General features: G+C 48.0%; 1 protein-coding gene across 1 annotated transcript in view; it reads right to left on the bottom strand.

Annotated features, from left to right (window-relative positions):
* Nucleotides 1–11,997, bottom strand: part of LOC146799902 (uncharacterized) — a 42,619-nt gene extending 30,622 nt beyond the window's left edge. Inside the window, exon 1 of the mRNA XM_085620831.1 lies at nt 11,791–11,997. The gene's annotated coding sequence lies outside the window, so the exon portion shown is untranslated. The remainder of the gene's footprint in view (nt 1–11,790) is intronic.
* Between the last annotated feature and the right edge of the window lie 757 nt (nt 11,998–12,754).

Raw genomic sequence — 12,754 nt, 5'->3', positions numbered from 1 at the left:
ATGATGCTGAGGTTGTGTTGGCGTGCGATGGCAGCGAGGGGTTTCATGTAGATATTGAAGAGAGTAGGGCTGAGCGACGATCCTTGCGGGACGCCGCAGATGACTTCGGTGGCCTCAGAGCGGAACGGAGGGAGGCGTACTCTCTGTGTTCTGCCGGAGAGGTATGAGATGATGGTTATAGTGAGCCAAGAAAGGTCCTTCAAATGTTGAGAAATATGACAGTAATTTCAGAATGAGTTTGCCGAGCTCCCCGGAAAAATCGGCTCCGCGAGCTGCCACAGCAAGTTATGACCTGCGGAGAAAAGGCAAAGGCACCCTCGACACAATTGTCCACGCAGCGGTCGGTTTAAGAACTAGCTCATGATCCCAGCAACCGCGGACATGCAGATGGAGGGGGGTAGGCCCTGAGTGAGAGAAGCAGCCGGGGGCTTGAGTTTTGTCACGCCATCGGCACGTATAGAAGACCGGGAGTTTTCTAAATTGAGACCCCTGGCGGCCAGAACGGCAACGGCCCATAGCTGCACAGATCTCAACCTGGCTCGATGAGACGACAACCACGAAAACAAGTAAGACGGCGGTAGGATGCACGAGAGGCCCTGTACAAAGCGTCAGGGAAGGGCAAAGGAGTACAGGGAGACGAGCCGGAAGATTGAAAGGCCTGCTTTGAAGCAGGGCCGGGTTGCACTCAGCGGGACGCTCCTTTACCCCCTTTTTCTCTTTTGACATACTGGGCATGTACGCAATGTAATAACCGAGGTCAGCTCCAGTCCAGCATCAGAGCTAGCACAAAGGAAAATTAATTCCTGCAATTACTCATTGGTGAGGAGGAGGCAATAGGGCGCATATCCTGGCCTGGAGGAGTACACAGATAATAGTAGGCAACCAGTTCATCGTTGATTGCGACATAGGAGGGGTTGCACCACCCAGGAGGCCATGGAACGTTATTTCACACCTGTCAACCAGGGACAAGGTGTAGCATTGCCAGCCCCTGGTGCTTAGGCACCTTTCTTTGGTTAATAAGTCTTAGTATAGTTAACAAGGGATGTTCATGGGGTTACAAGGGGTTTGGGATTTCCCCTGTGGCAATGGCGAGGGGACGGGTGGTGGGTGGGGGTAGTCTAGGGGGATGATTTGTTCAGGTTTGCTTTCTTTTCCCAGGCACAAGCTCATATTGCACAATCTCAATACCGGTTCACAAAGTAGATTAATCTTGCAGTTGTCTCATGGTAGTCGACACCAGCGTTGCTGGAAATATCCACATTATGTCCTGGAATGTACGAGGGCTCAACGACACAAGCAAGCAAGTACTGCACTATTACAGCACCACCAGGTGGATATAGCGTTTCTACAAGAGACACACCTAGCCCCACATGCGTCCCTGGACTTTGCCGCCAGTTGGGGCTCTAATCGTTATTTCACAGGTTATAGCTCCTATGCGAGGGGAGTCTCGATCTTAATACATAAGCGCCTAACCTTCAAAACAGTTGAAGTGTATAATGATCAGGCGGGCCGATATTTGATAGTAAACGGTGGCTCCTGGGGAACACAATACTAATGGTTAATGTTTAATGTTTATTCACCCAATGTGGATGACCCGGACGTCTTTGTAGAGATCCACTCCCACTTGGACAAGATGGGGGCGGATCATATTTGCTTAGGGGGAGACTTAAATATTCTGCTCAATCCCAGAGTGGATAGTACAGCCACAACATCAGATACGAAACCAAGGGCCAGGCATACACTAGCTAGTTTGATGGTCATATGTCAGTTATCAGACGCATGGCGCCACATCCATCAAGATACACCTGCATATACACACACTATTCCGTTCCTCGCTATACTTGGACCCTATTGGTTATTGTCCCCTAGTGCAACTACATGGCTAGGTGAGATCACACATTTGCCACACACCCTATCAAATCATGCCCCCGTTATGCTTGGGCTACAGGTCCTGGGAGCGAGTGGGATGGCACGCCAGTGGAGGTTCCCTGAAATGGCCCTTCGAGACCCGGTCTTCGAAGCGGAGTAAGTTTAGTGATAGAGGAATATTTTGAGACCAACACAGGCACGGTGATGTCCAAGGCCACGCTATGGGAGGCGTTTAATGCATATGCACAAGGGGTCTGCATCTCCAAAGGCGCTGGGATGCTCAAGGATTTAAGACGCACGTTGTCCAGGCTCGAAACACAGCTGGAGGCAGCGGACGCAGACCAAGTGACAGCACAGACTGCTTCTGGTCTGAGGTGCAGGGCCATGCTACAAGCTGAATTCCACGAAGCAGCAGAGCGAGAAACCCATTTCCTGGGGAAATATGCGACAGGCAGGAGATATGGGGAGGGTGTGCGTCCAGGGCGCACATTGGCCAGGCTTATTCAGCCTAACCAGGGACCGACATACATTACAGGTCTCTTAGGAGACGATGGGGTACCTATCTCAGACTGTGAGGGCATCAAAGCTAGGGTATTGTCATATTACAAGGACCCCTACACCACCAAAGTCTCCCCGGACACAGCAGCCAGTACTGCCTACCTGGACGAGGTGGCTATGGTCTGGCTAGAAGACTCACATAGGGAGTTTCTGGCTGAGCCCTTTACAGTAGACGACGTAGTCCAAGCAATAGAGGACACGAACGTCTCGAAAGCGCCAGGTTTAGATGGGTTCTCGAAATGTTTTTATAAAGCATTTAAGAAAGAAATTGCCCCACATCTCATCGATGTATATTAGGAAGCGATTGAGACAGGCGTTTTCCCACAGACAATGCGGGAAGCAGTGATCATGCTTCTCCCTAAGGAAGGGAAGGGCCCATTATAATGCGGCTCTTACAGGCCCCTTTCGTTACTGAATTTTGATTAGAAAATTCTAGCCAAAATGCTAGCTACTAGACTTTCTCTGATAGTTGATCAAATGATATCCAGGCGGGCTTCATCCCACGTAGATCCACTCCATTGAATCTGCGGACCCTATTTGCAACACTCCATAGGATGAACCCCTTGCTCCCAGCCGCGGCAGTCCTACTGGACGCAGAAAAGGTCTTTGACACATTGGAGTGGCCTTTCCTCCCTGCCACTCTGATCCGGTTAGGGATGCCCCCAGGTTCATATTGATGATATCTCTGCTTTACACACGCCCGTTGGCCTGTGTGAGACTGAATGGGTCACTAACAGCCTCCTTTACCCCATCGAGAGGGACCCGTCAGGGGTGTCCCCTTTACCCGCTACTATTTAAATAGCAATGGACCCACTCGTACGCAACATACAAGATAATCACTCCCAAAGGGGACTAAAATTCAAAACTGGTCCTTTATTGATCACATTTAGGCTGTCCGGAATTCGGTTTAAACCGAATCTAAACGATACTACCCTACCGGATGAAAATCAGCGCACTCGGTTTAAACCGAGTGTCACTGATTTTCATTGCTGTTGCACCACTTGGCCACTTGATGGAGCTAGGGAGCAAATGTTGCCATTCTATTGCAATTTCGCGAGAATCTCCCCAATTGTAACCACGTATATCAATGAGGAAAAAAACGCTTTCTGTTCATTTAGATTAAAATGAGCCCTTGTTAAACACTACCGGAAGGTGGGCTTGTGCCAGGCGCGCACCACCCATTGGACTCAAAGGCCCCCCCGTCGCACATACAGCCGCACCCGGGCACTCCACAGGTCTTTAAAAGACCATTTGCAAGTTAATGAGGCCTCGCTGTTATTTCACCCCTTAAGAGCCCCTGCAGCTCTTAAGCCCCCCCCCCCCCCCCCCCCCCCCACCGAATGTGTGGACGGACTGACAGACTTTGGATGAAGGGTGTGCAGATGGAAGGACGGACGGGGACAGATCCGATAGAGGTTCATGCGCGGAGCGCCTACCTGCAGAGGTCCCTGCTGCCCTCAGGGTCTGGAGGAATGCATGAGGTGCGGCGGTCACTCCCACCAACGGTGCCCGCCTCCGGGGCAGGGGTCCCTCCATGCGGCGGAGCAGAAGCGCCTGGAGTGTGGGAGGAGGGGCACGGGCAGAGAGAGGGGGCGTGTGAGGCACCAGCCTCCCCCAAACACGCTCTGCTGTCCAAGATGTTTTCGTTAATCTGCAGAAGATTCAAAAGTGGATGTTCAACAATATACTCATATAAAATCCAGATAAAACAGGCTACCTCCAAATGTTAGCAAGATTCCAGAACAAACAAACAAGCGCTTTCTGGACTAACTTATGAGAGTTGGTTTCCTATCATAGCCTGTAAGGTGAAACCTTTCGGAATTTTGCTCAACTTACATCTTTTCACGAGCGACCGTGGTGAAAATAAACAGCGTCTATAGCCCGAGCTACCCTGTTTGTAATAAAAGAACTGAAACCCTTTCTTCAACCCTGACTTCAGATTCATAGCCCAATCAGGACTTCTCTCTGAAATCTCTTATGCCAATTCTATCCTTGGAGGTATACCTACATCTTATATAATACCCATTAAAGCCGCTTTCCACTCTACAGCCAGACTTCTATCTGCAACAACAAATGAATCGCTTCAGTACTAAAAGACTGGCAATAGGTTCTGTTGACGTCGTGGTGTGCCAGTGAGAAGTGCTTGGAACTACCTGCAGTGTAACGTGCTAATTCTTCCAGCAATAGTCAGAATGGCGATGCAGGAGGTCTAGAAGAGGTGAAAAAACAACTAAGCCTCATTAACTAGCGAATGGTCTGTGAAGTACTGGGAGCGGGGGCGGGGGGGGCGGCGGCTGTGTGTGTGCCCGAAGCTAATTCAGCCCGGGCTGACGGGGGAGGGGGGGGGGGTGTATGCACTGACCGTAACCTGCCAGGCCAGTTCAAACTCTTGCATCCCTCTCTTTCTCTGCCTGCCATTGCGCTCCATGCTTCTGAAAGGCGATAAAAAACACGTGCAGTTGCTTTCAAATGTCCGATCCTGCAGCAGCACACTTCCAAAGTCCATCCATGACAGAAACCCGACTGAAGGCCCCATTCTCCCGAGTATTTTTTTTTTTTTTAAATCTCCCACTTTGCTTTTCTGAAATGCTGGCATGTATGTTATTGTACCCTGCAGATGGGAAACCTATGACGTAGCATCAGTGCGGGCCTCTGGTGTGGTCATCAGAGCTCCAAGTGAGGCTGCCAGGGCTGGGCTCTGGATGAAGCCTGCATAACCCATGGAAGGCCGCGGGTGATGCTTCAGTAGTTTGCGCAACAAAAAGGGACCCCAGGTTTCTAGCAGCACTGAGAAGTGTGTGTGTGGGTGGGTGGAGCGGCGCCCTGCTCCTCAGGCCGCCAGATTGGTATTTACAACTATGGCTTACAAGATTCAGCCCCCCCCCGAAATTTTTTCTTACCCACCCCCCCCCCTGAAATTTGGCTCTAGTTGCACCTCTGCTGTGCAAAGTTAGATTTAACCATAACTACAGAGGCGCCAGTAAAGCCTCTAAATAGTATGTGTTTTGTGTGCGTGCGTTTTTATCAATAACATCTCCATGTAAATTAATTACATAGTGGTTGCAGCTTTTCTGTTGTAAAGGTTAGAACATGTAATCCGTAGGAAAAGTATTTTGGGTTTTGCAAAAAAACCTTTTTGTTTTTCCCCCCTTCTTAGAGCCCCTGCATCTCCATTCTGCCGTTTCCTGGAAGAATCCCCCCCCCCCGAAATTTGACTGTAGTTGCGCAACTGTGTCATTTAGTCGGTGGTTCTCAGTCCTAGAGGCCGTGAATGCAATTTTATCTATGTGGCGACCGTTTACTGATTTTTTGCTTAGTGATGATGCAAAAGGCAAGAAATGTGAGGATCTTCGGGTGCATATTGATAGCGATGTAAAAAAAAGTACATTGTACTGCATTCTTAGATTCCTACAGGAAAACATGACTGCTGTAGTGGACATAATCCAAAAACTAGAGTCAGAAAACACCCTGGTCTACCAAGTGTTCAGCATAATTGGTGTAGATGTCAAACATCTCCTCGAGAGTAGGCTAGGCAACACTTTTAGTGACTTTGGCACTGCAACATGTTCCCTGTTAGAATGCTTGCCACTTGGTAAGCAGAGAAGTGTTGAGGACCAATTCAGGAAATTTTATTTCACAATGCATGAGAAATGGCTAGCTATGATGCATAGAAATGTCCCTTCACCAACCATGGCGTTTGAAGCCAATGAAGCCTCACTTTGGTACTCTGCGCAAGTGTTAGATCCCTTCCGTAAAGGGGAATTTTCTCCAGATTTTGCGAAGTACAGCTTCATTTTTGACCGCTTTAACACTCGGAGGGCATATGCACCCAGTTCAACGCATATGTCGCAGAACCTGGCCCAGAGAATGTCAACCTTGAGGTGCACCAGTACTGGCATGGAAAGCTACGTCAGTGGCCAGAGTTGGCAAATTGTGTACTGTCTGTTTTGGCGTTGCCAGTCTCAAGTGCCAATGTCGAGAGGGCCTTTTCCCAAATAAAAGTGTACATGGGTAGGAAAGAGAGAGCGCGAATGACCAAAGATTCACTGAAAAAATATTGTATGGTGTACTACAATAAATTTGACTTGTAAAAATGTATTTTAACCTCATATACACTGTACATAGACTGTCTATATTCCATGCACCAATTAAGAAAGCAAACAATAATAAAATCAAAGCGTCCCATAAACACCGGTAAAACACCGTTTCAGTTGTTTTTTTTGGGGCGAAAATGAGTAACCAGTGAAAAGCACTGTTTTTTTGAGGTTTTGAAATCACTGGAAAACACTGAAAAAACACCACCAGAATTCACCAAAAATAGAAACTGAAAACAGGAAAGCCTAATCACATTATATGCCGACGACATCATCATATATGTGAGGCGCCCAGATGAAAATCTAGGTCCGATTCTTTGAGATGTCACCCGCTATAGCGCCCTTTCAGGCTTGCACATTAATTGGAACAAATCCAAGGTTTTGCCCCTGACTGACTCCTACAATGACCGGCTCATGGAGTAACCTTTTAAGTGGTGTGATGACTCCGTCAAATACTTGGGTATACACATCGACAGAGATGAGACGCAAATTATCCAGCTTAATTATGGCCCTGCTATGGAGAAATTGAAAGACAAGATAGAGCGGTGGTTGAAATTACCACAGACTATGGCTGGGAGAATTGCCCTGATTAAAATGGTTGCTCTCCCGCAGTTCTTATATCTCTTCCATAACATATCAATACCTCTAAATAAGAGATTTTACAGTAATACGGTTGGTATGGGGGGTGGGGAGACAACCCAGGGTTAGCTGGGATTTCCTGACACAACTTTACAAGAGAGGGTTGTTTGGAATCCCCAATTTCCGGGTCTACTACTTGGTTGCCCAATGCAGCTTTTTAAGGCACTGGTTCCACGCCGAATCCCGGGTACCTTACCTTCGGCCGAGAGCTGACCTTTCCCATCCCCTTCCCCTGTCGGCTCTGCTGCTGGTGGGCATAGCCAGAGACCCGCAAGACCTTCAGACGTTATCTACAACTACCTGGGCCTGGAAGCAGCTGACTGGGACGACCGTGGCACAGCTTCTTTATTCTTCGTCCCTCCCATTACCAGGGAACCTCTGGGTGCATATTACTCTGGGCGAGGGTGGTGCAACGCACCATATCTAAGTGCAATTTGGTCGCATTTGGAGATATATCCCGGATGGCCACATTTACTCCCAGGTGGAGGACGCTCGATTTAGAGGAGCCACTTTCATGGACCAGTTCACACTCGGCAGGTTGCAGAAGGCCCTTAGGTCGCTGATCCCCAGTTATCCCATAGAACCACCAGATTTCCCCCCACTGACCTTACTTATTACAGATACAGGAGGAGAACACTTAATGTCCAGAATGTACAAGGCTGCAGTTGCGCTACTCCCGGCCTGTGATACTAAGACGTGACAGGCATGGGAACAGGATTTGGGGCAACCCATTACGGACACTCATTGGCACTACTGCTACGAACAAACACGTAAGGTCTACTTCAACCGTAAACATAAAATATTACATTTAAAATTTTTACAGCAGTCATATGTTACACCGGGCAGAGTACATCGCATGGACCCTGCACGCCCCCACAATTGCCCTCGATGCAACACCCCGATGGCAGACTTTGCACATATGACGTGGACCTGCAGTAGGGTGGCCCAGTGCTGGACACGGGTGTTTGACAAATTAACACGCATGGTATACATACCCATCCCCCCCACTCCCCTAATGGCACTGCTTGGATATGTTAAGGACCTCCCCAAGCCCACCCAACGCTTCTGCGCACTAGCGTTGTTGTTAGCGAAGAGGGAAGTATATCCACAAAGGGGGAGCAAACACTCACCAACGTTGAAGTGTTGGCTGTTTAGTATGTCCTATTGTAATACAAATAGTGACATGTATGCCCAATTGCAGGCACCTAGGTCAAGACCACTAGATATATGGCAACCATATAAATCCTACTTACTAGCGCAAACATCTGCAAGTTCACAAACAGATCAGGTCCCACAGGTAGAAACCCCCACAGAAGGACGAGAGGAGATCTGTTAATGAACCGTGATCATGGGGTATGGCGCTTGATGAGGGCTCCTTCTAGGGATCAGGACAACAAAAGTCGCATACTGTATTAGTCACCATGTTTGTACATATCGACGATGTAAGGTTTGTTTTGTGAAAACCAAATAAAGCTTTAAAAAAACTGTCACAAAATAGAGATTGGATAAACAGACAGATCTCTTGGGTTGGTAAAGTTTAATGTCATTTGCAAAGGTATTCAGAGTCCGTAAGATCGCAAGCCTTGTGTGGAAAGCACAAGTGTTCTAAGGAGAATACCTGTTTATAGTGAGCCAATAAAGGTCCTTCAAATATTGAGAAATATGACAGTTAGTTATTTGAGAATGAGTCTTGCTGCTGAGTTTTGAATCAATTGGAGTTTGTGAATTGGGTAGTCTGCCATGCCACAGTAACGGATGCTGCAGTAGTCTAGATGTCTTGTTAATGGTCCGTAGTTAACAGATTTCTAAACTGAAACAGGTACCCAGATAAACGTTTTCTGCAGCATTCTAAGGATAGAGAAGTAGCTTACTGTAACTTTATTAACTTGAGTGGTCAGGGAAGGATTTACATCAAGTACGACTCTGCGTTTTCTAGCCAAGAACATGGGGGAGGGACATGACTAAAAACCAGCAGAACGCTAGATTGGGGACCAGCTGGAAGAATATTTACCGTACAGAAGGACCTCAGTCTTGCCATCATTTAGTTTCAAGCAACTGTTTTCGATTCATGGCACAATGCAAGACAAGCAAGATTGAAAGCTGACTTAGATGACAGAAGAGTTGTCAATAGAGGACACAATAATTTGTGTGCTGTCCGTGTAGGAGATTAGATCAAAACCAAATAATCTAACTAAATCAGGAAGGAGACAAGTAAATATTGAAAAATGGTGGGAAACCCACATGGCATAGGCATTTCTGAAGAACGAAAAGGTGGGAATGAGATAGCTTGGTATTTGGAGGACAAGAAGGAAGTCAGGCAGTTTAAAGCTGCTAAGTAAATGCACAGTTAAACATATGTCAGAGACGGACGAATTGAGATACTCTAAAGCAGCGGAAAGGTCAAGCAGGATGACAGCGGCGGGGGCACTATGGTCAAAAACGATGCAACGGTCAGCTCCGTTGCTGTGTTAAAGCATTTTTGCATCAATCATTATAGGGGGCCACATTTAAAAGAAGTATGAGCCTGAAAATCTCCTCGAATACTGCAGCTTGTTGTTGCTGGAGGTTGGGTTGTGAGTGTAGTTCGCTGTTTTCCAAGGTGCGATTGCATTTGTACGGTTTCGGTTTTCCTCAATGTTTAGGAATCTCAGCAGGTAATAACTTCTTAGCTAGTCCCCTCTCTTCCCTCCAAACCCCTGTTTCTGAGGCCCTCCTTATTACTACCCTTACCTCAATCCCCTTCTCCCTTTTCTACACAGCTTCTCCTCCCAGGGCACCCAGATAAAGGGTGGAGAGAGTAAGAGTGCCTTTCATAGACCTTCTTAGAGCCTGGAAAGGGTCAGGGACAGAACCCCGAGCTTTTTGACCCCATACCGTTCTCTTTTCATGAACCCTGGCATAGCTCATTTGTCTGTTACTTGAATGCATCACACAGAATCACTGATCCACGCAGTTTCCTAGTTTTCTTAACGTCACAGGTGGACAGATTGTGCTTTCAACACTTCTGGGTGGCACACTCAGACTCACTCATACAGGACCGGTGGTTGTCAATTTCTTGGGCCTAGCCAGTGCCTGGTGACCTCTGGCTCTCTCTTCGCCTTTTGGCACCTCCTTAGTAAGATGGAGTGTAAAGCACAGTGTAATAATGAATTAAATGAAATGAAATGAAAGAAAGAGGCATGTATAGAGCGCATAGCTACCCGAAGGCCTCCCAGCGCTAAGAACCCATCAACAGAGGGCAGACTGATTAAACAGTAGGGAATAGATGCGTCTTCAAGAGTCTCCGAAAGGGAAGATATTGCTCTTCCAGACGGATGATTCTGGGAGGGTGTTCCAAGCTCTGGAGGCAACATAGGAAAAACAACGGCCTCCACTTCTGGACTTAAAAATTCTAGGAACCTTGGCCAGGCGTTTATTTCCGGAGCGAAGGAGCCTTTTGGGACAGTATGGAGAAACTATCCTACGAAGAATTAATGGGCCCTTAGCAGCCATGATTTTGTGAGTAACACAGAGGGCCTTGAATTTGATCCTCTCTGCAATAGGAAGCCAATGCCAGCTGTCTAATTGCTCCTCTCGCTGATTCTCTCCGCGGAATTTGCAGGAGGATTCTTGCCGCACAATTCTGGACCTTCTGAAGTATGCTTATTGTTGATTGAGGGACTCCCAGATAAAGGGCATTAGCATAATCCAGACGTGACAGAATTAATGCTTGGAGAAGCAGTTTTTTTGCCTTAAACGAAAGGAGAGGCAGAATTTTCCGCGCTGTTTTCAGTATCCCGAAACAGCACCCAGCTACCTTTTTGGCCTGTATCTTCATGTCAAGTTTGGCATCCAACCAAACTCCTAGGCTCTTGATGTGATTTCTAGGAGTAGGGGTGTTACCCATGCAACTCGGCCATTCCTTCTGTCAACCCAGCAAAAGTTCTACTGCAACGTAACGTGGTTCAAGGTGCAACGTGGAAATAAGAGGAACTCGTGCAATATCACGTCGTACACACTACAATCGAGATGATAATCTAAGGGAGAGAAGAGGTTGGACGGGAAGAGAGTACATGTCAATTGGGGGAGTGGAGAGGAAAGGTTAGACATAAGTGAGGAGAGGCTGCACAGGAGAGGTGGGGAGAGGAGGAGAGGAGAGGCTGCACAGGAGATGTGGGCGGGGAGAGGCTGCACGGGAGAGGAGGGAAGGGGATGCACAGGAGGGGAGGGAAGGAGAGGCTGCAATTGAGAGGTGGGGAAGGGGAGAGGATGAACAGGAGAGGTGGGAGAGGCTGCACAGGAGAGGTGGGAGGGGGAGAGGCTGCACAGGAGAGGTGGGAGGGGGAGAGGCTGCACAGGAGAGGGGGGAGGCTGCACAGGAGAGAGGGGGGAGGCTGCACTGGAGAGAGGGGGGAGGCTGCACTGGAGAGGTGGGGAAGGGGGGAGGCTGCACTGGAGAGGTGGGGAAGGGGGGGCTGGAGAGGAGGGAAGGGGAGAGGATGTACAGGAGAGGCTGCAGAAGAGAGGTGGGGAGAGGAGAGGAGGAGATGCTGCACTAGTGAGGTAGGAGGGGGAGAGGTCATAGCTTGAAGTGGGGGAGTGGAAAGTTAAGGTTGTCCAGAAGCGGGGAGGTGGACAGGAAGACTCCTACCTGCGCAGACACCTGCTCAGAGCCCTCTCTCCCACGGCCTGGGACGGTGAAGATGACAATCCGAGGCCGGGGTGATGTCTGGGGTCAGAGGGTGAAGATCACCGCACCGACCGAGGATCCTTTCACCCCAACAGCTGCTGGAGCCGGAGGAAGAGGCCGGAAGTGTCTGCATACACTGGTGGTGCTGTCTCTGCCCCCACTGACCCGGAAGAGGAAATCACATGCCTTCTGGTCTGAGACTGATTGATAGAGAGAATGGACTAAACTAAACGAGAGAGAGAGAGAGACAGCGGCTTAAGAAGTGACAAATAAACTGCAGTAAACCAAAAAAGAGAAACAAACAACAACTTGAAAGTATATTTTTTCGTGTCGAGTTTTTCATCGTCTCTCAACACTCATCTGTGCATGGCAGTGGAAAAGATCTCACTAGAACGAGGCAGTTACACTGCATGGAAAATACACTTCAGCATCAAATGCTGCTGTTTATTTCAGCAGGAGCATGCATTTCATTGTAATGCAGCATTTATATAGATTAGCGGACAGTTTTTTAGTTTTACTATGTGGTATTTCCATATATTTTCACTGCGTATGTGCATAGCTGCCAATTTTTCATATGGCTTATCATGCAGACATGCCAATAGACCCGATTTTTCAAGCCAAACATTGTTTTCCTTTTACCTATCTCCAGCCTGAAATTGTATCTTCTTCAATAGAAGTCAATGGAGAAATTATATTCTCCCTGTTTCTATTTCAAAATCTTTAATGGGTTCAATGCAGTTACGAGTGACACTGAACTGCCATGATGAGCAAAACAGCAATAGGTTTTAAGCCAGTGAACAGGAGTCCATGACCAACTGCCTACACCACGAACATCTTTGGTCAACTCACAGAGAGCTGAACAAAACCTTGTGTAGAGCTGGTGGTGGAAGGTGGATGCAATATAAAAAAGAACATCAGAAATGTG

Source organism: Triturus cristatus, chromosome 8, assembly GCF_964204655.1.
Source record: "Triturus cristatus chromosome 8, aTriCri1.1, whole genome shotgun sequence".
Taxonomy (NCBI): Eukaryota; Metazoa; Chordata; class Amphibia; order Caudata; family Salamandridae; genus Triturus; species Triturus cristatus.
The sequence above is the reverse complement of the archived record's forward strand: the minus strand, read 5'-3'. Positions and strand labels throughout refer to the sequence as shown.